Genomic DNA, 23874 nt, shown 5'->3' with positions numbered 1-23874 from the left:
AAATCTGATGGTTGCAGCGTTAAGACCCCTTCCCTGTCCCCCTCCCCAAAAATCAATAGATTATTAAAGCTACTTCAAGGCTTCCACCACTATCATATAAAAGTTTTATGATCAAATATGAAAAATCATTACTGCAATATCAAAACATTCATAACAACAATATTAAAAACAAACACTCTCTTCCCAGAGGCATATCATCTAAAGAATCCAAAAGGAAAAAAAGTATTGTTGCAAGAATGGCAGTTAGCCAGTTCACTCAGTCACCATACCTGGTTTCAATAAATGTGCCAGTTTCAGTTAAAAGAGCTTCAAAAGACCTGTAAAAAGAAGTGCTTGAGCAAACAAACTAAAGTCAAATCAAATCCAAAATATATATAAAAAAGAGATTCAGAAATTTTCAAATTACCAGCTGATCTGCATGTGGCATCAAGCCTTTTGAATTCTGGTATAATCAGCTGTTCAGGGCCTTCCTTAGAAGAGAACTTGTAAGCCAAAATGTTGAACCTAATCAAAATGTTGAACCTAATCAGGCCTATTCCTGACCTCTACTGCAGGTGTCCAATTCCTATTGACTTCAACTTTCACTGTGTTTAACTTCCCACAAAAACAGGAGCTCCCCGTTAACATGGCTCATCTTCTCTTTGCCATCCCTGGGAGTAATACGTAAAGAAAGCAAAGCACATATATAGCTCAGGGAATTGTTTTGTATTTGCTACCAAACTGTACATCTTTCATACATTTCTGTGTGTTTTTACCTTGTCATGTAGCCATTTTTTAAATTTCATGAAAGATAGTGTGTACACTTGACAGTGGGCTAGTGTTTTGGGGATTATTCCTCTTCTACTCCAGTACTATGAAAACAATTCTCAAAAAAAAAATTTCCAGTCCAGTTTATCTCTGAGACTGACTTGCTGTGTTTCATGTTTTAAATTAAATAAAGCATTGCATTTAGAACTGAACCAGAGTGGTGAGGCTTGGCCATAGGCTTGTTACCTGACTCACTATGTTGTGCCCCTGAAATAGTTCATAGAACCATAGAACTAAGGTATCAACAGACTAGCCTTTCCCTTCACAGTATCAGGATTAGGAAAATACCATCCTATCTTATTTGAATAGGCTTATTAATTTTACCTTCTCTTAAAAGACAGGAGTAGTAGATAGCCCTTATAGCCATGGTGGGCAAGCTGTACACAGACCATCAGGGTAATCCACTGATGGGCTGGGCGACAATTTGTTTATATTAAGTGCCTGCAGGCATGGCCCCCCATAGCACCCACTGGCTGTGGTTTGCCATTCCTGGCCAATGGAAGTTGTGGGAAGTGTTGGCTAGCATGTCTCTGTTGCTCACACTGCTTCCTGCAGCTGCTGTTGGCTAGGAACGATGAACAATGGCCAGTGGAAGATATGAAGGGCCATGCCTGCAAATGCTTAATGTAAGCAAATGGTCTCCCAGCCCACATACAGCCTGTGGGTTGCAGGTTGGGCACCACTGCCTTATGGAATTCCAAGATGACCCAGCTTCGGGTGCTTTCAGACCAAGTCAGGGGAGCATTCCGAATTCAAGGGCCTTACATTGAAAACACTTGTCACAAGTCTCATGGATTAAACCAGAGTGCTGTCAAGCTGAGCACCTCAGCTGAACACTCTCTCCATGGTACCACAAGAGGAGAGAGATCTGTCAGGCAGCCAGCTCCCAAATCACATGGGGCCTTATAGAGATGAAAATCAACAACTTAAATTTGCCCTCTGAAATGAACCGACAGCCAGTGCAGATCTCAGAGCACAGGTGTAATATCCTCCCTGTATGCCCTCAGCTTTCTTCCTCTATATACAGACAATCTGAGGTCACCCTCTGCCCCTTCAGGAGATAATCTACTTCCAGACCATAAGCAGCAAAACAGTTAACATTATGCTCGACTCTTTAGCTGACTTGAAAGCATGAATACAATTCAAAGCACTTAAAAAGGGACTCTGCCTTCCAAATGGTGCGTATTTAAAATAGTCTTCCTTTTGTTATGATACAGTTGCTCCAAAGGCAAATGTGGGTATGGTGCAGGGTCAGCCTACTGCAAGGTATTTATTTTGGTTGACATTTTTCTTTGTCAAGATTCTGTTCCCTGTTATTCAGTATGTACTGCCCTGCACATAACCCACCTATTTAACAGTCTTTAGATAAAAGCAGGTATTTTCCCATATCAATAAATGTTCTGGTGGGAAGCTGTGTGCTGGCCTCAGAGAACCATCCCCTGCCATCTGTCTCACTAGTGCACTGAGTGCAAAATAAGAAGCCATTCTGTCTAGCAACAAAACAATAATTAATTTTTCATGTGAGCACCAAAGTCTTGAAGAGCACAGAATCTTTTTGAATACACTGGGAAGTGGCCCTGAAGAGAAAGGAACAACAGACCCAAGGAACTGTGCTTTATTTTCTCCCCTGTTAGTTATTTGCTATTTCAAGAAAACCCTTTTATGTAGAACTACAACTCTTTTAGCTTTTCCCTGACACGTTCATTTTGAAGATTCCACTTGACCTTCAACTATGTCCTTTATTAGGAGGATTATATCTAAACATTCCTTCATTTTACTGCAAATGAAGGCAGATGCAATGTGTTTTCTATCTCATCCAGAGCATTAGGGTTATCCCAAGAGTGGCATTTATGTTCTTGTAGTTCTTTGGTATAAATAAATATCAAAGTAGGAAGACCAATCTATACTCCACTAGGAATAATAAACTAAAATAATGTGGCATCCATTTTGTTTGGGGTATCTAAATGTGATTTTATGATTTTATAGATGTATGGCTTTTTCCATCCCGCTCTCATGAATTCCAGACCATTAAGAAAGACATGAATTCCAAAGCATTTAAAAAGGGACTCTACCTTCCAAATGATGTGTATTAAAAATAGTCTTCCTTTTGGTACGACACAGTTGCTCCAAAGGTAAATCTCCCACTTTCTTAAAAATCTCTCTCCCTCACAGCAAAAACACACACACACACACACACACACCACATACAGCAACAGAACAAACTAAGCAACACCTCCCCTCCAAACCTCTAGAACTGATTAAGATATTTCTCTTACAGACTGGGCAGGAATAAAAGGGCATGAGTTTCTGTTAAAAATATGTAGGAGCTGCTCAGATAATATGGAGAATGCGGGCCACAGAAGTATCTGGATGAATGGCTGGACAGACAGGTAATAATGCTTTAACATACCACAATAGATTTTAATTATTCTGATCATAAATATATACTAAAGATTAGAAGCAAAGGAGAGAAGGAGGAAATCTGTTTTTGTCTTGTTTGCTTTTTTCTGATGTATAAAAGAGACATGAATATGTTATTTCTTATATTAGCAGACACGCCTTGTTTACCCTATTTTACCATGGAAAACTCTACCATAACAGAACCAATAGGATTATGACCTCACAAGTACTGTATCAGGAAAAGTGAAAATATGAGCAATTGAGAAGCAAAGATGGTTTGTCAGATTGTTTTAAAATGCTTGGCTTTTTATTTTTTTGTTGTTAACCCTTATTAATTGAAATGTCTAAAATTGTTGGGTGAAAAATATTTTTGTTAAAATACATCACTTCATTCTCTCAATTACATACAGAAAAATCCAGTTCCAGATCTCTTTATCTTCAAAGAAACATGCAGCAAAATCAGCAAAATCCATATCATATTTCTAAGATTTTTAAAAAAGAAACTTTAAAACAATTTAAAAAACACCTCACTTTTCAGACCTTTTTTTGTCAACTACAAAAAAAAAAAAGATGGCTACAAATCCATACATTTCTTAAAGTCATCCTTAAACAACACATTAAAAGAATCAGATTCTGATACCTTGTCTTATGTCAATGAGTCATCCCACAGTAGTCAATAAAACAACATGTGTACTAAAGTGCTGCTTTCTTCGAGTAAGGCTTTCAGAATCTAGTTCAGACATTCAGAGAATGTTTAATAGAGAATACAATTAGAGTTTAGTTAATGTAGTTACAGAAATTAGTCAATGATTAGTTTATAATGAATCTATACCAAGCATTGGATGAATTTCAATGTCTGAGTCATCTACACATCAAATTTTTGTCCCTTTGTTTCACAGAGTACACAGAACCCTGCTTATATAGAGTTCCTTATCTATAGGACTGAAAGATATGTATGCAGTAGTCTAAGCACCTGTGCTATGCAACATACTACTCAATTTGCTTCACTTTTGTTCATGCCAAGAGACAGTACTTTTTTTCCTTTACTATATTTTCTCCTTTGTCTTGGTTTTTGCTAGTAAAAATTAACCTCCAAAGGACTATATGCTTAGCCAAATAATCAAAACTGTGGAAGTTCTCTACACATACCCAATCCAAGCTAATCTATCCAAAGTCTTCTAGTACCATACACTATCACTATTGTGGGAAAAACCTAGGACTTGCTTCCCCCGTGATATCTTCCGGGTTACCTGGAAATCAACCTCCATGATATTGCAAAGGCAGTCAGGTTGCTTGCACTTCCAGCTGCATCTACCAGTGTAACTTCCCTTTCTAATGTGGGGTTGGGCTGTCTCCAGAAGATTTGAAAGGATTGGGGAGAGGAAGCAAACCTACTGATCATTGCACTTCAGAAAGCAAGAGGGGAGGATCCAACCAAAAATCAAGGAGGACAGACTACACCTCCCAAATTCCTGTAAAAGCCTCAAAGGAAAGAACCAAACTTTTGGGCTACGTCTACACTGGCAGCTTCTTGCACAAGAACTCTTTTCTGGAAGAGTTCTTGTGCAAAAACTCTTCCACAAGGGAGCACCTACACTGGCATGTGCTTTTGCGCAAGAACATCCATGCCAGTGTAGACGCTCTCTTGGGCAAGAAAGCTTTCCTGGCCATTTTAACCATAGGGCTTTCTTGCGCAAGAAATTCATGTTGCCTGTCTACACTGGTTTCTTGCACAAGAACAGTTGCACAAAAGGGCTTATTCCTGAGCAGGAGCATCATAGTTCTTGCATAAGAAGCCCTGATTTTATACAGTAGAATGTCAGTTTACTTGTGCAAGAACACACAGCAAGTGTAGACAGGCAGCAAGTTTTTAGCAAAGAGCAGCCACTTTGGCATAAGATCGCGCCAGTGTAGACACAGCACTGAGGTCTCCCTTCCATCAAGAAAACCTCCCATACCAGCTAAGAGCAGGTGGAAGGTTGAGGAATAATTAGCTCAATTCATCTCCCTCTAGGAAGATACAGGGCGCTCTACTGAATGTTTGGATGTTAGGAATGGGGAAATCTTGGGGAACATGAGATAGGGTTAATTTGAACATTTCTGAACCTGCCTGCCAGTGTACCCCAGTGTAATCTGTTTCACTGTTTTCCTTTGGTTGGTAATATTGTAAGTTACCTCTTTAAAAATATTCCAGTGGAATCATTGTTTACTCTTGAAATAACTTTACCGGAGGTCAGAAGTTCAGCACAGTAATGGTGACCCTTGTGAATTTTACATTCCAAGTCACTCAGTGACTGGAAGACCAGATTCCAAGAGGAAAAAAATAGTAACAACCTAAATCAACTTCTTGCAATGATGACAAGTGTCTAACTTACTTTTTTGATTATTCTGGGCTGAGGTTAAATATGTTTCTTCAAAAGACTGATCTATCTGACAGCAATGAATAAGGAAAAATGCCCCTAACCAATTCTTTTTACAGTACACAGTGATTGAAAGGTAAGGCAAAGTTTGTATGATGAACATATGAAACGTGCATAAAATTACAGTTCAAAGAAACAATATACATTATGTTTACAAATAATTTTTTAACATAAATGGGATTATTTTATGGAGAAATCTCTGTATAATCAGAAGTCACTGAAGATGTTCTCTGCTTTGACTGCAGGAGATGGTCTTTCATTTATTGCTTTCCTGCACCTTGACATCCAACCCAGTAGGTAAAAACTTTGCTGGTGATAACATAGAGCCTATTCTTCCATCGTATTTACATTGATAACACCCACTTGGTATTACTGTGAAATTACCCATCTAAACCCACATGGTATTATTTAACATTTATATTGGGGTAGTCCCTAGAGACCAAGTTAGGTTTCCTTAGTGTTCGATAGTCTACAAATATATAGTAAATGACAGCTTCTACCCCTGTGGTTCAGGGCTCCTCTCCCCCCCCCCAGCACTGGGGAGTCCACACTGGCACTCCAGCCTCACAGCCCCCCTGAGGTACCTACTGCGAGGCTGGAGCACCAATGCCAGCTCCCTGCTTCAGACGTGGGGAATAAGAATGTTAAGGATGAGTCGACTATCTGATAAGCAAATGCTTATCAGATAGTCTACTAGTCGTTCCCCTTCCCCCGCTGCCTCTATCAGATAGAGGCAGCAAAGTGAAGGAAAGTGGGGGTACTTCAAAACAGCCACACTGCAAGGAGCCTGGGAGCCCGGGCTCCATGCAGTGCTGCTGCATTGAAATACCGTGGCGGTGTTTCAAAGGGACAGCAGCGCACAGGTGATCCTGGGCTCCCTGCTGCACTGCCTCTTTGAATCGCTGCCGCAGAATATCAACCTGGCAGCACCGCATGAAACTGACCCCGGGCTCCGTGCGGCGCTGTCCCTTTGAAACACCACAGCGGCGTTTTAAAGGGGCAGTGCTGCAGGGAGCCCAGGATCAGCTGTGTGGTGCTTGCCCCAGGCTCCATTCGGCACTGCCGCTTTGAAACGCTGCCATGGCTTTTCAAAGCAGCAGCGCCAAATGGAGCTCCCCAGCTGATCCCGGGCTATGTGCAGTGCTGCCCCTTTGAAATGCTGCAGCAGTGTTTTAAGAGGGGCAGCAGTGCCCTGTCAACTAATTGAATAGTTGATGCAAAAGAGCATCCACTATTCCATTAGTGAATTACACTATACTTAGCATCCTTCGTAGGGAGCCCCGAGCCTCACAGGCCTGATTCAGGCAAGTCGAGCCACATTCAACCCACAGACTCTGCACGGCAAGGGAAAGAAGCAGCTCTGCACACTGCACTCTCCTTCCACTGGCTGGCACAGCAAGGTGCTGACTGGAGGCTTTTCCCCCTGCTGCTTCAATTGGCCATAATCATAATCATGGCCAATAGCAGCAGCAGCAGCAAGGACAGTGCCTGGGAGCAGCAGGGGACACGGAGTCATGTGCATCCCCAGGGAGTTGCGCTAGGTAAACACCCCCCTATTGACCAGACCCCATATACCTACTGCACCCTTCCTCCTGTCCCAACTCCACACCCCAAGCCCACTTCCCAGCAGCCCCTGCCCACACACTGAACCCCTCATTTTTGGCCCCACCCCAGAGCCTGGGGGGCCCTACAAAATCTACTAGCTTGGCCCCCCCTTAGACAGTGGTGTGTGAGGGGAATGTGGGGCAATGTCTTTCTGCCTCTCAGTCTGGGGCTTTTCACTTTTGTGTGACCCCCTGACTTATTTTTCTGAGGGTTTCTGATCCAAAAAAACGTTCCTCACCCCAGTGTAGAAGGTCCCGCCATCATGGTCTTAGAGACATCCAGCTTTCTGATGGACAGTTCCTGCTCTTTCTACAAACAATTTTTGAAATCTGAATTCATGGGCAGACATCATAGATAATTACAGCAGAAAAGAGCCAATACTTAGAAATGATAATTGCTTTGTCAATTTCCCTTCATTTCCTCAGTATCTGGTATAAATAGTTTCTTGGAAAATATCTAAGAAATAGCATGTATAACACCATTGTCCTACCCGTGTCTAACCTTTGTTTCCTTACTTCTGTTTTTGGTAAGAAGCAAGTTTTAAACTGTCGTCTTTTCATGACTTTTCAATATGAGAGTTCATACAGATTAAAGTCCATCATTTGAGGCTCACAGTTACTTCAAAGGTTCTCCTCATCTTGAGATGTGTAACAACAGCACATTTTCATCTGGTTCTTCATAGAATCATAGAATCATAGAATAATAGGACTGGAAGGGACCTCGAGAGGTCATCGAGTCCAGCCCCCCGCCCTCAAGGCAGGATCAAGCTCCGTCTACACCATCCCTGACAGATGTCTATCTAACCTGTTCTTAAATATCTCCAGAGAGGGAGATTCCACCACCTCCCTTGGCAATTTATTCCAATATTTGACCACCCTGACAGTTAGGAATTTTTTCCTAATGTCCAATCTAAACCTCCCCTGCTGCACTTTAAGCCCATTACTCCTTGTCCTGTCCTCAGAAACCAAGAGGAACAAATTTTCGCCTTCCTCCTTGTGACACCCTTTTAGATATTTGAAAACCGCTATCATGTCCCCCCTTAATCTTCTTTTTTCCAAACTAAACAAGCCCAGTTCATGAAGCCTGGCTTCATAGGTCATGTTCTCTAGACCTTTAATCATTCTTGTCGCTCTTCTCTGTACCCTTTCCAATTTCTCCACATCTTTCTTGAAATGTGGCGCCCAGAACTGGACACAGTACTCCAGCTGAAGCCTAACTAGTGCAGAGTAGAGCGGCAGAATGACTTCACGAGTTTTGCTTACAACACACCTGTTGATACAACCTAGAATCATATTTGCTTTTTTTGCAACAGCATCACACTGTTGACTCATATTCAACTTGTGGTCCACTATGACCCCTAGATCCCTTTCCGCCATGCTCCTTCCTAGACAGTCGCTTCCCATCTTGTATGTATGGAACTGATTGTTCCTTCCTAAGTGAAGGTTTTTTACCTTCAAAGGTTTTTTATCAAAATCTTGTTTTAAATAATGCCCATAATCTTATTTTTACTTTTAAAGCAGGAATATGAGGAATTAAGTAATGGGGCTTCATTTTTAGTTAATTTTCTATAATAATACTGATGCTTATTGTCTATACTATAATATTTGAATTGAAAGAAAATAAATTATTTTGTGTTTATCAGGCACTTGTGTTCCAGTGCCTAGACCAAGGAACTAGGGTGAGAAGATTCAGAGCTGGTAATAATTGTCACTGAAGTCAATACAGCTATGAAAATGTACCCCAGCTGGGGCTTGTTGGAAGGAATGGCTTGGAGCTATCCATGCTCTACCACTGACTCACTGCATGATTTGAAGTAAGTTATTTCTGTTTCAGTGAACCTAACTAAACATCCCTACATATTTACAGGGCCAGATCCTCATACAGTGAAGCTCTAAGCCCCACTTCCTGCAAAAAGAGCTGTGTGTTCCCAATGAGCAGACAGACCTTTGCATCCTCATGTCTCACTGAATCCAAGAGGATGGGGTGTGGATGTGTAACCCACACATTTGCTGGGTGTGGTTCATTGTCCCATCTAGTGGCACTTAGTCCACTTACAGAGCAAAAGAACAAGTTTGCTCTGCAGCCTTAGCAGAGTGCCAGTTGGCTGCAGAGGCTTGTGCACTAAGCTCCAGAGGTTCCAGGTTTGCTTCTGATCGTCAGCATTACAGATGCAAAGGTCTGTCAGTTCATTTGGATTTCCTGGCTCAAGCAGGAGCTAAAGCATGTCTGTATATGGGAAACTGCAGGCAAGTTTTTAATGTTGAGCCTGATTTTCAGAGCTACTGAGGACTAAGTTCATTAGTAGGTGCTCACCATGTTCTGAAAAATCAGGATGACTGTCAAAACTCACTCACACACAAATCCAAGGCCATTTTTTTACAACGTTGACCTTATTTTCTATCACAAAGCACCCATGAAAACGAAGATCCGCTGTAGTGCTCTCACAGTTTACAGATTGCTCTATGACATCAGTGTTTTCATGAAAATTTGCCAGATCTCCCTAATTAATAATAACAAGCAAAAGAGCTACAATGTACATTACATTTAATCAATTTGCTATTTGTATTCATTATGTATATCCTCCATTTTTCAGTCATGAAAAATTGAAAGGCAATTACAAGAGGAAAGAGCATTGTGGATAACAAATGATATAATAAGAGCATAAACCCTATTAATTGGTCAGCTGTGCTTGTCAGTATGTTTAAAGTGATTAAGGCAGCAGATTAGATAAAACAATTCTGTATCTTTGAAGTAAAATAGAATAATATCTAGGCAATCACTGGCAGGGTATCCTGGCTAGGAATAAAAAAAACCCATCTACACATGAGCTGTGTTAATAGCTGCTTTAAAAAGCTTTTTAGCTACAGCTATCACTTTAAAAAGTCAATGTAACTTGGAGTGAAATGTGTTATTTGTAGTGCCTGGTAGCCTCACCAAAACTATAAATAAGTCTGTCAGCATCTCTATTATAGCATCCAATTGCCAGGGGCCTCTAATTCATCTTCTTTACATTTGAACAGCCTCAAAGAAGGCAAACAAATTAGTGGCTCAGATGTCTATTTCTGTATGGAAAAAAGGGAGAACAAATTATTTAAACTGATTTTTAATCAGGGGAATATCAAATTGACAACAGTTTTAGCAATTTCATCTGCATGTTTTTCTGAAACCACAGCTAAGCATAAGTATTAATTAAAAGCAAGTAATATTGTAAGAGGCTGTGTAAAAAAAATAATCTTGAGCCTTTTAGTATCTTGGAAAAAACAAAGTTTTGGAACAGCCACAATATCCTCAGATAGCAAAAAGCTGTCCTGAATATGTTTATCAGCTATTTGAATTAGCATTTTAAGTTGCATCAGCACCTAATATTTTGCATATTTCTATACTAGAAGTTTTACCCAGTGTTGCTCAGGTCCTTACCTCAAATACGTTTTGTTTTTCTTCATTTCAATCATTGTTCTGGGTTGGGGCTGGGAATAAGAGGTTCGGTATGCAGGCTGCCCCAGGGAAAGAGGAAAACCTCAGCCCTCTCTCACTGCAACAGTTCAGGGCCAGGTGAGAAGCGCCTGTCCATGGATGATGCAGCAACAGCAAATGCAGCCGGGGCTAGGGTGCGTGTCCTTCAGTTGGTGGATGGACAGACACACAAACAAACCCTCTGAAATGTATAGTAGATAGCTGCCCCTTTCTCTACCCCTTCCCCTTGCTGGACCAATGATGTTATAGCTGTATCGGTCCCCATCTCTGGTCCCCTTGCTGCCCCTTGTGGTCATTCTGCAGTATAACTATCCCTCCTGCCAGGCCCATCCCTTTCCATTTAGCGGTCTTAGCGGTTACTGTTTAGGAGGAGTTCTTGAACAAACAGATTCATGAATAGACAGAAGCACAAACTCTCTAAAATGTATAGTAGATATTTGCCAAGTATATTTCAATGTCTCATCCATTTCAAGCTGCACAAAATTAAGTCTGTAGATACGCATTCTTTCCGCCACACCAATAGCTATCAACTAGTTACAGTGGCGCTGAAATTATCTTTAGAGTCAGGGTGCTGAGTTGTACTCCCCTACACTTATTTGTACACCTTACCACTCCAGGCTGAAGTCACAACTAGAGGTGCCAACTCTCCTGGACCAGACACTATTGTCATGAATAGCATCTGGACTGGGAGAGTTGGCAACCCCAGCCACAGCTAGAGGCAACTGCAAAGTCTCTGGCCGGCAGCAGGACCCCAAGCAGCATCAGAGCCTGCAGGGCCAGTGACCTGGAAATTGGGGATGATGGGCTGAAGAACCCATGGGGACAGTGGGGATGCAGGACCTCAGGGTGTGTTGCAGCTGTCAGGACTGCAGAGGGGCTGCCTGGAGACCAGGACCCAAGGCTGGCTGGCCAGGAGCGAGGCCAGCACCTGGACACAGGTAAGCCATATGCAAAACCTGAGGGTACTGCAGCACCCCCTGTACCCTTATTTCCCATGCTTATGACTAGTTAATCAAAGCAAATATTACTTCATTTAGTTTCTTGAAAGGCAGGTGATAAGGGGTTGGCCAACTTCTCAGTTAAATGGTATAATTTAAAATGTAATGGGCATATTTAGGAGGTGATGAACACCCACAGCTCCCATTGACTTTTTAATGGCATTTTGACTGGTTATCATTTTCGAAAACTCACCTCCTATGTTACTATGAAAGGATTGTTGCTTAGAGTAATCATGACTTTTGACCAGTCACTTAGGGTTTGACTGGCCTACACTTTCAAGAGTGACTAGTGATTTAGATGCCTCTTTTTATGCTCAACTCTAGTTATCTTTAAAGAACCTGATTTTCATGAATTTGGCTTCAGCACTTGTATGAAATTATCTGCAAGTTGTATTAGGTTTATTGCCTGATCTAAGATTACATTTTAATTTCTAATTACCACCTTTAGGGTTGACTGGTTCTATGTCCCAGGATCAGGCCCGATACTCAGTTATTCTATGGTTGGGAACCTGGATGTGCACAGTTGCAATACTCACACTATAAAAACTCTTGTATATTTACAAATATAGTTTATTAATTCAGTTAGCACAGTCACAAACACCCCAATTTCATAAGATAGGGAATGTAAGATGATAATGATGCATCTGCTGAGTCTGAGAGTATTTTCCCTACCATCCTATATAGGTGAAAGGTCCCAGACATAAGTTCCCCTTTTCAGTCCAGGAAAGCTCTAAATATGCTATGACCTATGTCTGGGTGAGATCAGTGTCTCAACCACAGAAATCTGTTAACCTTAGCTTCTGCTGATCTTGCATCAGCCTGTTACAGCCTTTAGCAGATTTCTTGCATTACAGCTCTAACTATTCCCTGTGTTCTAAATGTAACTATTAATATATTAATGAATTAATCTAAATCAGCATAACCATATTATTAGCATGATAGGCAAAACAACTTGATAAGCTACAAGTTGGACATTCAAAATCATTAGTTACTTTTGAAAATGTGAGCCATAGAATTCAATGGGCTGGAGAGCAGAGCCTTAGCCTCTTGGGTTTCCATTTACCCGTAGTTGAATGATTACAATAATATGTAGCCACTTCAGACATCTATTGCGAAATTAGGCTATGTCTACACTGGTGGGTTGTTGCACCAGAAGAATGCAAATGAGGCTAAGCGTGGAATATCGCCAAGCCTCATTTGCATACCTAATGAGCCGCCATTTTTGTGGAAGAGGCTCTGTGCCAGAAGGAGCTTTCTACACTGCCCCTTCTTGGGCAAGAAAAGCCCTCTTGCGCAATGCCGTTATTCCTGAAAATAATCAGCATAGCAGCATTGCGCAAGAGGGTTTTTCTTGTGCAAGAAGGGGCAGTGTAGACAGCTCCTTCTAGCGCAAGAGCCTCTTCCACAAAATGGCGGCTCATTAGGTATGAAAATGAGGCTCAGCAATATTTCACGCTTAGCCTCATTTGCATAACTCTGGCGCAAGATTGCGCCAGTGTAGACATAGTCCTTATGTTTGGAAAGGTGCTTTGAGATCTTCAGATTAAATATATGTAAACACTATTGTTACTATTTCCACATTCTTTTCATAAGCAAGATCACAGTGTACTTAAATCCTATATGCGCTGTAATGATAAACTGTAATGTACAGCTAATTGTACAAAATAGACAGCAGGCAGGAAACCACATCATACAAAATTCATTGCTAGGATTTCATGGTTGTGACTGCTTCAAGTTAGCACATCACAGCAGTGCTGGGGTTACAACATTGGCTTTGTCACTGGAAGACTGACAGTATTCTCAAAGGGTGAGTAGCTGTGCCTTCTGCATAAATTCTCAAGGCAGAAGCCATTCATATCACCAGACCATGACCACACAGAATGCTGGGGACTAAGTGGTTGCTAGAATATGTCATTGAGCAACCTACAACACCGCAGGGAAGCTTGTTTGAAGAATAGGATGTGCTTGAATAGGTCTCTGCTCAGCAGATTGCTGTGAGCCAGAGCTATCCTCCAGCTGATTTGGTGCTACAAGCCTCCACAATGAGGAGCAGAGGCAAGAAGCAAAGCCAGAAGAATGGGACACATTCTGAGGACCCCTCTCTTTCTTGGAGCAACAGGGTCACCATGACAGTCACGAGGGATGGATACCAGAGCGGGAAGACTTACACATGCACAGTAGCCTGAGGCTAAACTACAACCCACTGTTTTCCCACACACTGGGGGAAGAGGGGAGAATACTGGCCTCTTCCTCTCAAAATGGGGATTAAAAACTGGGATCCATTGGCCAACAGGCTCTGGTACTGGCCATACCTCTGGAAAATTGGGCAAGAGGAAGGTAGGCACACTCCTTGAGACACAAAAATGGAGAAAACAGCACAAAGACAGCCAGTCCCCCTTCCTCTGATGGTCAAACTCAGTATAACTTTGGGGAAGTCATTGTCCGTGGCAACCCCCAATTAAGGGCACAGAGCAAATCCATTGGCCATACCGCCTTCCTAGGAAATATCAGGAAAATGGCAGTCCTCACTGCAGCACACAAGTCAGCATTATGGACATTTTAGAAGAGGTCAGTATTTCTAAAAACTGGATTTTTATGTATAAAATGAATTAGTAAAAATTACTTTGGATATGTTGTAACCCCTATTGTTATCCTTTAAGAAAAGCAGTAGCTGGGGACGTGTCTACATTAGGGAGTTATTTCAAAGTAACTCCCCTTATTTTGAAATAACAAGGCGAGCATCTACACTACCAACCCCATTATTTCGAAATAACAGGCTTGTTATTTTGAAATAACTCCTGCTTGTGAAGAGGAATACTCCATGCATTCTTACTATGCAGTGTCAGATATGGAGTCGTAGTCTCTGTCGATGGTGGTTATGGGGTTGAAACTAAGCAAAGAGACAGATAAAGAAAAAAGCCATTGCTGACAATTACACACTTAAAAAGAGAACCATGGTGATAAGGAAAAGCAGACAAAGGCTTGGCAGGAAGTGCTGATCTATCTAGTCTGGAAAGTATGGTTTGTCCATGCTGAGCATTAGTAATTATAGTGACTTTCCTCTGCCGGTGCCACCTTGGGGTTAGGAAGAGTTTTGCTGATGTCCAAGTCTCAAGGAAGTTGATCCTTTTGTGAAGGGCTCTTTCAATGAGTCATGCAGAAATGTTTGGAAGACAGTAAAAATAAAGAGTGAAAAACCTGCAAAAATGGATTTACAGTGCTTACAGTTCCTGGATATTAGTGTAGCTATCAAAATCAAGTGTAAATTACACCAGCTTCTTAAAGTCTCCCTCCTCTTAAAGGAAATAAATTACTAAAATAGTATATTAGGAAAAATGCAGTGAATAAAAGTTCTAGATTCAACAGAGTGACTTTGTGGCAAACAAGATCCAGTGAAGCTAATGCACTTTTTCAAGTAGGGTTTGATATATGAATTTGACAGCAAAAGCTATTCAACTTGGCATCAAGTTTTCATTACCTACACTTAAGACATTTATCACATAAGTACCCTGTCATCTGTATATAGAGATCTTATTTTCTATCAACAAAGGGAGAAAGATGTGAAGATTCTTGACTTGTTGACCTTATTCTACAAAACAAACTCTTGTTTATGTTTCAGGTTGATGGAAAGAGAAGTAGCAGAAACTTATTCTTTGTTGGCAAGAATTTGACTTGTCTATTTTTCAGCCTCCTTCAATACAAAGGTTGGGATTTTATTGAGGTTAGAAAAAGTGTGAGCTTTTTGAAGAAGACCGTGGCCATGATGTATTTTGCTACTAGTAATCTTCTCTCAGGACCTCTTCAGATGGAGAACAAGTATGAGCCTGCTTATAGAAATGGCATTGTTTTATTTGTGTAAACAAGACAACATATTATTCTTGATAATAAACCTAATAAAAAGATAAAGGAGGGGATGACGACACAGGGCAATGCTTTTCTCTCCTGTAAACCAGGAGAGAGCTTTGCCAGTCGTTGGGTATCACTGTACATAAGAAGTCGATTCCACTAAGTAGTCACAGCATTATGAAACATCAATCAGTCTTCCAGGGGCCAGCAAATATATATTACAAAACAAGGCCCACATCCCACAGCTTGTGCGTGCTGCTGCCCCTATGCGGAACCTTACTGCAGTCAAGGCACTGCATTAAGCTTGCTATAACAAGTTTGAATGCCTAAGAAGTAAGGCCCTACCAATTTCATGGCAGAGAAAAATACGTCACAAACCCTGAAATTAGCCCTGCCCCCTGAAATCTGATCTCCCAGAAATCAGCTGGGTTGGAAAAAGACAGGGCTTCTCCGTCCCCTGCTGGGCTGTTCTTGGAGGGAGATCAGACCCACTTCCACAGGCAGCACAGAGGTGAGGTCACTTCCATGCTGAAGCAGCCCCAGAGCTGGGCTTCAGACTCCAGCACAGGCTCGGGGGCACTTGGATCAGGGGTTGCTGCTGCTTCCCCCCACAGCTCCTGCAAGGGCTGAGGGCTCCCTGAGCTCCAGCCAGGGCTTTGGATTCCAGCTCTGGGATTGATGCTACTTCCCCCCCTCCCCTGCAGTTTCTGCCAGGACTCTGGGCATTCCAGGTCTCTGTTCCTTCTCTCGTAGCTCAGGAACCCTGAGCTCTAATTTGCTGCCACCGCCTCCTCACTTCTCCCCTGCAGCTCCTGCCAGAGCTCAGTTCCTCGGAGCCTCGTGGTTTCTGCTTAAGCTTAGGACGTCTAGGCCCTGGATTGCTGCTGCCATCACCCTCCGTTCCCTTTTCCTCTGCTGCAGTTTCTGCCCAGGCTCTGGGCTGCTGTCCTCTCCTAGTGGCTTTTCCCAGGGCTTGGAGATGCCCAGGCTTCTACCAAGATTTAGGGTTTCCACCCCATGAAGTTCCTTCCTGAGTTCAGGATGGCTGCCAGTGCCTGGGGCTTTTGCCCCGTCCCCTAGCTCTTGACTGAGCTCCAGGCTTCCACCCTTCCCTCCCCCACTCCAATGGGGGTGCCTGGGCTTGGGGCTTTGCCTCCATGGCTCCTGTCAGAGCAGGGCTGACACACCCATTTTTAAGTTGCCTGGCATCCCTGGGCCCATGCGTTAACCTACCACTCACCCTGAGTCTGACTGGCAGTTATTGAGTTCTGTTTGGGGCCTTTCCAGCAGCACTGGGGAGATACCACCTACCCTCCACCTGTGGAAGCCTCCTCCAGCTAGAAGAGACACTGCAACTACTGCCTTCAGAGCTGGGCTCTACAATCACCGCAGAAGCGAGTAGGGCAACACTGTCCCCTCTCCCCCAACAGCTTTGACATGCCCTACAATTCCCTTTGGCTCTGAATCCCTGTCGTTGCATTTCACATATCAAAGTCTGAAATCGTAAAGTTGACCAACTCTAAGATCACATGGCTGTGAAATTGATCTAAGTGAACCATGAATTTGGTAGGGCCCTCCTAAGAGAACACTCAAGCATATATTTTTATTATAGATCTTCATATCAAGTATCTCTAATTAACTATTATGTGATATAGTTATTTGTCTGAGGATACATCTTTAAAGTTAGGACTGGGCTTGTGTACGACTGAATTGGCTGCAACATTATAGAGCTTGTATTCATTTAGAAGGATGTTTATATACAGGATATTCCAAGGAGATGCACAAACTTGGCTTCTGTAGGCTCATGGTTGATTGGGAGTAATTATGTGGTTTCTCAGTAAGTATCAGTGGTCAGCCATAAAGTTCAATTATTTTGGCATGGAAGATCAATAACAGGAGTCTGAAGCAATTATAAGACCCAGGATTCAAAAGTTGCATGGCTAAAAATGATCATTTGATCAATCAGCCCTAGACTTCAACTATAATATAACCTCAAAGAACAATAACTGGTACAATTCTTCCCCTCAAAGCACAATTAATCACTTGGTTTATGCCACTAATCTAAGCTATGTTACTCTCTTCATATCTAGAGCACTCCTCATGCAATATGCCACAGTATGAAAGTGCTCAAATTGTAGATTAAGGTCCATAACCTACTCATAGCATATGGGGAGTATCAAAAGAATATTGTTAAATCTGTCATCATTAATTTCTGTAATAGAGCGCAGCTAACACTACACATTGACTACTGTATTAGGTCAACACAAGACAGCGTCCCTTATAGTAAATATTAAGCAAGCTTTTGAACCAATAAATCTTGTCACTGATCTCAACAGAAGCCAGTATTGGATACCTGATACTCCAGCCCTAGCCCTCCCTATTACCTCTGCCCCGCCTCCCTCCAAGCAGATTTTTCCTCTCTCCTTTCCCAGATGTAGTCATCCACCTCTGACACTAGACAGGCTGACTTTCTTCCTACCCATCCCATTTGGACATAGTGACTTTTTGCTTTGTCCCTGGGACCCAGCCAGGAGTCTTTTCTTCTCACTAGCCTGCATCGTATAACGCACTCTTTAGTTAGGTGTTGTGAAGGACCCCTATCCCACAGGCTCACACAACCCACTCTCCCCTCTCTCTCACTGAAGGCAGCCTGTTCTGCATGATTCAGTCATGTGTCTGACCCTCTGAGATATGAGTATCATCCAGCTACCCCAAACTGTTATCTACTACGCATTCTCATGGAACACCACTGACATTATCTAGCAGTGCCTATAATGAGAAAGTGTCCAGCATGCATGGGACTTTTCCCTCTTTCTGGCTCCTCCTGATTTCCTTTGCTACAGCAAGTAGCTACTGGGCAGAAGGTAGCCATGATGTTCTTCTCATATTGTTTTTTTCTTGGGGTACAATATGATCTGACATAGGTGATATTAGACCCAGTTGGGCATGGATTGGTTTCTGGCACTCCTCTCAGTCTCCATTTCCTGTGGTGTTATAGAAGCAAACCTACAGCCAAGAAAAACTATCACTGAAGCACACCGCTACTGCTCTGTTCCTTTCTAGTTTGATTGATTACCTCTGTCATATCTGACCAAATGTTGGACTGCCTTTGAATGGGCCCAGATCTCAAGGATGCATGGTTAATTATTCACCAAGGACTTCTGCCATTGCATTACTGTTACTATATTCCATGATGGTGGGAAAGTTCTCTGACACAACAAGATTTGCTGCAACAACAATAAACTAGAAGAAAGAAAAAATTGAAAGCCAACATTTAAAACGCCAAATGTTCAGGGCCACATATAATTGTTGCAACAAATTTGGGAGTGTAATTAGTGACTTACTGCAGCATAGAAGGCTGAGTATGCCTTACAATGTGACTAAACAAGCCATATGTACTAATCATACTTGTTTTCTGATAGTTAAAATAATCTAGAAAGGACTTACTTTTTATTGGGGAAGGAGTTTCAGATACAGTTTTCCTTACTAATGAAAAAATCATGCGTTTATAATTTTGATTGAAAAAATTATGGAGAAAATATAGACAAACATTTTCAATCAACATTGTGACATTTGAAAAAATGTGACGATCTTTGCTTAGCACTAAATATGAGAAGTATGAAAGACCCCTGATATTTGAAGAGTTCTTTCACAGGGCATCCTTTAATCAGAGAAGTCTTTCAGAGGATTGATTGCCAACCACACAATCTTTAAACACAATTCTACAGAGGGAAAGATGTTCAAGAAAACTTTGAGAAAATAAGTGAAAAGCATCAATTATAAGAAAAAAAACATTTTCAATGAGATTCCCTCTTCAGTAAAGTTATTTTAGAGCACAGTATCTAACAAATATAGTTCTGTGCCTTCAGAAAATAGATAAATATAGAAATGAATGTACAGATCCTGCATTTCATTGTTTATGTGCATCTTACTGAAGGGATGCACCTGATTTGCGTGTCTCTGTGCTTGCTTTCAGACACCTTTGTTCGAAAATTAGGCTTGCCAACCCTCTAGGATTGCCCTGGAGTTCACAGGATTTAAAGATTAATCTTTAATTAAAATTATGTCTTGTGATGAAATCTCAAGAAACTCGTCCAATTTGGCCAAAGTTGGCAGCCTTATTGAAAAATGGGGTCCCTGATGTCATTTTCAGACTGCCGTCATAAGGCAGCACTTGTGCCTGCAAACAGCATTACTGCAGCAATTCATCCTTCCCAGGAATTGCAGGAAGTACCTTTCTAAAGTAGGTGTTTGGGGAATGTATTTAGGAAAAAAAGAAGGCTCATTATAGGGTAACACAGAGGACCATCTCACTGGCTGGTGTATCATTTAATGTTCCCAACAGTGGCAAAATTTCAGTCCCTTTCTTCAGGGATAGGATTATTCCTCAAACCAAAACAATTCAACAGAAAACAAATAAAAGAAGTCATGCTACCTTGCTACCTCCCAGGTCTTTTTCCCAAGTCAAGATCCTGCATGAGGCCCTATCTATTCTCAATAGGTGTCTCTCCCCTGCCTGAGTTCCTTGCTGGTCTTTCAAGTGATGATCATGTGAACAGCAAATTATCCCTCTATCTTGCTCTTTGACATTCTGAGGCGTTGGCAGCAAATCTGCTGATTCTAAGATATCTGCTACAGTTGCCGGTGTTTAAGAATGGTTTGGTTTGTTATCTTTGGCTTTGGCAGCTGATCTCTAAACATCTGGGCTGGGATTCACTTCTCTCCAATCAAGTTGTAGGGAACCCCATGTATGTTGTCAATGCCATTGTGATGTAATGGTTATGCGAGTATCAAAAAATAAATCCAGCATGTAGGAGATAGCTAATTAGCCATCAGTGGAGTTCAGCCCAATTCCCTAAAAAGGAATCCCACCCTGTGACACAAAAGCCATGATGTAGGTCACACCAAAATTCCCCCCCACCTCCCATATAACCTACTACCTAACAACTCTGGCCATAGGTATCTGAATATTCTGGATGCAGATAGGGAAGATTTTTTCTTATCACACCAGTTCATTTTTTGTGATAGTAAAAGGACCTCAAAATCCTCCAAGGAGGAAATTCATTCTCTCTCTCTCTCTCTCTCTCTCTCTCTCTCTCTCTCTCATATATATATAGAATTCAGCAAATGGTTTAAAGAACAGGAGCATTTTCAAAGGGAAGATTCTTCCTCAATTCCATAAACATTCTTCAAGAGAGTCAACTGCTGAGTGATGTGCAGCTATTTAATGAGTTAATCTCTCTCAGCTATTTGAACTCTCAGAAGGGCTCCCACCCTGTTAGCTATGTGATATCTTTGAAATGAGCCTTTCAAATGATTATAAGAATATATTAAAAAGCAGCTAATTTAAACTGAACTTTACCACAATTCCCATCTGGATCAGGTTGTGAGTAATGAGAGTAGGGGCAGGGGGTTTGTTATTGTTGAGCTCTTCTGTAATTACTGCAGTCAAGTCTGAGATAGCCACTGGGCTACATAAATTATTCCTGGTATCAGTAGAGATACATCAGTTATGATTTGGATCTCTGTGTTTCACAAGCTTGGTCTTACTGTCCGTTTAACACAGCAATTCAAAATTAGTTATTGGCTGCAGTGATTTACATCTGCTCTAGCGGAACATCAGCCTACTCACATATTTCTTAAACACATAATGCAAGACCAACATACAGTGGCATAATTTTTCCCTGAATATTGACATTTTAAAGCAAATTTCCAATTGATCATGTTCTCAGCCTTTGTCACAAACATTCAAAAGTACTAGTCTCATGAAAAGCAAGTATTGTGCTTAAATGTTAATTAAAAGCAAAGTTTAAATAGTAATATTGATTGTAATAATTGCAATTCACAATCTAGGTATCCTGCTTTATTGGTTAGTTATGTAAGTCATTCACTCAAGCAGCAAAAAATACTAGCATGTGACATCTCCATTTCTGTTTCATTTCATGTTCACTGCACCATCTCCACTTCTCCAGTAATGCCATCCATTATGCCCATTAACAGCCATCTCCTGTTTCCACCTACATTCTCCTGTGCATTCCCCAGCTCATGATATGCCCTCCCCAAACAAGTTCACCTGGCCACTTACTTCTCTTCATTAAAATTCCTCCTGTACATTAACTCCTACCATATCTCCCACAAGTGAAAAAATTAAAGTAACATACCCACACCTTGCTGAGTAACCATATAACCAAATCATTGTCATCTTTTTCTTCCTTTTCACCTCTAGGTTCATTTATGACTCTCACTTATGGCCAGGGGTCTGATTTTGCAAGGACACAATTTATCTTGCCCTTCTCTTTAAGCAGCATGTCTCCACAACACCTGCCTACTCTGTACCATTACTTAAAAGCCACAACCTTGCTTGAGCATGTTCTTTTCTTACATATAAACATATAACAATGGCCATATTTACAAGAGCAGTCTGGACAAAGTCCAAACAGAAACAAACTTCACCTGGTATGAATGAACACTCTGAAGAACACTGCAGGAGAGAAGCACTTGACATTTACACTGTTGCTACATCAGAACAGCCTCTATGCTATGCTGACGGGCCGCGTATAAAACAGATTAGAGAAATTATATAAACTCCTCATTGTAGAGAATGCTTTTAGTGGATAGTATTCCAGGGGCAAAAAAGCTCTAAATGATGTATCACTCCGTTTAACATATGCTTCTCATCTACCTGTAACCTTTTGTTCTTTCCTAACATTCAATTGACATCAAATCTGACAATCTCAGCAGCAATTAATCAGCAATTGGTTAAAAGTGGAGTACATTTATCATCATCATCACCGGTTTCTTATTCATGTTTGTTCAGCTACTCTTCAAGCTGGTCCAAAAAACAAGAGATCATTTTTGTGAACATTTTTACAAAATTTTCAGTGAACATTTTCCAGCACCCTGAAGTAAAAAAAAAAAAAGGGGGGAAGTAAACATTTGCAAAAAAAAAATTCAATCTATTTTTTTCTCCCCATCAGAATTTCAGTGAACAATTTCATCAACATTAGGAAATATTCAAAAATTTTCATCAGCTCTACCTTCTCCCAAAATTCAGCATTCATACCCAGTCTTCCAATTATCAGTCAAAATTAATACTAAGGTTCTTCTGTGTTCTAATAACTAGACAGTGGTTGCATAAAAGTAGCCTGTAAGGAAAAACAAAGCTGAATTCAGAGTTTGGGGTTGGGTCTGCCTCAATTGTGCACCACCTAGTCGAATAAAGTCTGGGTCCATGACTGCAGCTCCTACCTGCTATTGCTATACAAATAATTATAAATTATTTTCCATTTCCCCTTCATCTAATCTTTTATTAGGAGGCAATCTGTATTTCAGGAAAAAGCCCGACCTCTCACAGGTGTCATTGATTCCAGCAATTCAGTACAATATGAAAACCTTTTGGATTTTCAATTTCCATGCATACTCCAAATCTAAGGAAGTCACATACATTGGTTTCTGACAAACCATTTGTCATCCTCATTGCATTTGTATCACCAGGCCATAACGCTAAAAATGACTATGCCATCCTGCAACTTCCTTGGAAAAGCTCCAATATCCTCCCCTTAGACAGCTCTTAATTTTCCACTATTTAAACTATACACGACACATAATAAAGAATAATTGTTTTGAATTCCAAAGCTTTGCCATGGTAATAAAGTCAATAAATTACACTTTCCTCTAATAAAATTAGTCATTTTCTAAACTTACATCAGAACTCATATTTTTGAACGTGTTATGCTAAATGCTATTTTAAATGGCTGATTTATTACATGTATTGTAAAGCGACATCTAAGAGTAAGGTTATCATTTTATCATTTGAAGTACATCTGTGGGTCACCCATTTCAAAACTATGACCAAGATTTAGCATTAGTCCCTCACAGTGGTGGTGTAATTCACTCAGTGGGTGAAAGCAGAAGGGAAGGGGAGTTACACTGTGATAAAAGGTTGTTTGATAGTAGACAAGACAATACAACTGGTTGTCCAAAACAAATCCAACCCTACCCAGCAGAACAGGGAATATTATTTAAACTGGAACAAATGGAACTGGATTCCACCTACCTACATTAGGTGCACTAACATAAAATAGATGAAGAATATATATAACAATAAAAGATTTTCATGAACACACAAACTGATTATAATTCACCACTAAGTATATTTCATTAAATATAACCCTCTAAATAAAAAAAAATCTCTCTCTATATATATACAGATTGAACATCTCTAGTCCAGCACCCTAGGGACCTAACAGGTGCCAAACCAGAGAATGTCAAACCCCAGGAGGTCAATGTTGTCTAGCATTATTACCAGCACTTCCACTGCTTAC

At 41.1% G+C, this 23874-nt stretch overlaps 1 long non-coding RNA gene across 6 annotated transcripts in view; it reads left to right on the top strand.

Moving 5' to 3' along the window:
• Positions 1-23253, top strand: part of LOC106731881 (uncharacterized) — a 59572-nt gene extending 36319 nt beyond the window's left edge. For 2 of the 6 annotated variants that reach the window (XR_012906723.2, XR_012906716.2), the window contains exons 3-5: positions 3086-3197; positions 8875-9045; positions 15324-23253. This is a non-coding gene — a long non-coding RNA (uncharacterized LOC106731881). Of the gene's footprint in view, positions 1-2793; positions 2940-3085; positions 3198-5872; positions 5925-8874; positions 9046-15323 lie in introns of all 6 variants that reach the window. The other 4 variants (XR_012906722.2, XR_012906720.2, XR_016350500.1 and 1 more) reach the window with 4 other exon arrangements.
• The last annotated feature ends 621 nt before the right edge of the window (positions 23254-23874 follow it).

Source organism: Pelodiscus sinensis, chromosome 12, assembly GCF_052426305.1.
Source record: "Pelodiscus sinensis isolate ZL-2025 chromosome 12, ASM5242630v1, whole genome shotgun sequence".
Classification (NCBI taxonomy): domain Eukaryota; kingdom Metazoa; phylum Chordata; order Testudines; family Trionychidae; genus Pelodiscus; species Pelodiscus sinensis.
Note: the sequence above shows the minus strand (reverse complement) of the source record. Positions and strands in the feature narration are given on the sequence as shown.